The sequence below is a fragment of the Cyprinodon variegatus genome, unplaced genomic scaffold, assembly GCF_000732505.1.
Source record: "Cyprinodon variegatus isolate N-32 unplaced genomic scaffold, C_variegatus-1.0 Scaffold1736, whole genome shotgun sequence".
Classification (NCBI taxonomy): Eukaryota; Metazoa; Chordata; class Actinopteri; order Cyprinodontiformes; family Cyprinodontidae; genus Cyprinodon; species Cyprinodon variegatus.
The window spans coordinates 44,719-46,269 of NW_015152189.1; positions in this window are offsets into that span (position 1 = coordinate 44,719).

Sequence of the window (1,551 nt, forward strand, 5' to 3'; positions counted from 1 at the left end):
ATTCACCTCTGCCTCCCTGCCTCTGCTTTTGGGTCAACTAACCATAGTCAAATCGTGACACATTGAACTGCAGACACCACTCCATGGGTTTGGTCTTTAGGATGAACTAGTCTCTGTTTAAGCGTCTGTTTGGTTTGAAATGTTCTGGGATTTTGTGTTTGGAGAAAATCCTCTTGAGTTTTTCAAAGACTCCAGTAACATCTGGGATGAAGATGTTTTTGTGTTTAATCTTCTCACCGTTATGTTCTGCTGCATGTCTTTTGGATTTCCTTGCTGATTTGACAAACGCCCAGTTTGGATATCCACAGGTTTGGAGAGCATCTTTGATGTCTTCTCTGCTTCCTTTCTGTTTCAGCAGAGACATGCTCAGCACGATGTTTTAAAGTTCTGATGACTGAAAGTTTGTGTTCCAGTGGGGGGTGTGAGTCAAACAGAAGACATTGGTCTGTGTGAGGGGACTTCCTATAGACTTCAATGTTGAGGTTTCCATCTCCTTCCCTGCTCACCAAACAGTCCAGAAAAGGCAGCTTGTTGTCGTTGGCTTCTGCTCTGGTGAACTTCATGTTCTGGTCCACTGAGTTGACGTGTCTTGTGAAAGCTTCCACTTCCTTTATCTGGATTTTGTGTCATCCACGTATCTAAACCAGTGGCTTGGTGGGGTTAAATTGAAAGTGTCTAAAGCTCTTTTTTCCATTTCTTCCATGTAAAGATTGGCTACAATTGGTAGATCCCATTACACAACCACGCTTCTGTCTGTTAAAATTATCCCTGAACTTGAAATAGGTTGTGGAAAGAGAAAGGTCCAGTAGGGAGCAGATTTAGTCTGGAGTGAAATTAGTCCTGTTGTTTAGGTCACTATATATATCTATATAAGACATTTCCTGACTGTTTCCACTGCCTCTGATATTGGTATACATGTGAAAAGAGAAGTAACATTTAAAGAGGTTCCTTACAACAGGACTAATATCACTCCGGACCAAATCTGCACCCCACTAGACCTTTGTCTTTCCACAACCTATTTCAAGTTCAGGGCTTTTAACACCAGCTTTAAATCGGGCAGGATGTCAAAGTGGACTGAGGTTGCTGATTGGTGAAGCTGGTCGGCCGTCATCTGCTGCTTTCTTTCTGAAATGGGTTTTGGTATGATGACTTCATTCTTGTTATTTTTCAACTTTTTTCTCATGACATTATGACTTTTTTGTCCTAATATTACGATTTCATTCATGAAACAAAGATCTCTCCAGCCTGGCCCTAATACTCAGTAGTAGTAATTTGCCACTCAATCTATAGAGACATAAATAACTGCACATGCAAAATGTCAGCTAGACAAACAACTGAAAGTGAGTGAGGGGCTTTACTTTTGGAAAGGCCCTCGTAAAACTTCCAGCTGAACTTCAGTCTCAACAATTCCTCTTTTCTCAAGTGTCTTTAAACCTCAACTAATTGCCCTCACCACTTTTCCTGCTGAGGGAGAAAAGATCGATATACTCGTTGTCACAATCCAAACCCTTATAGACTTTTTTGCGAGTCTGTTTTTCTTTGCCAAAGTCT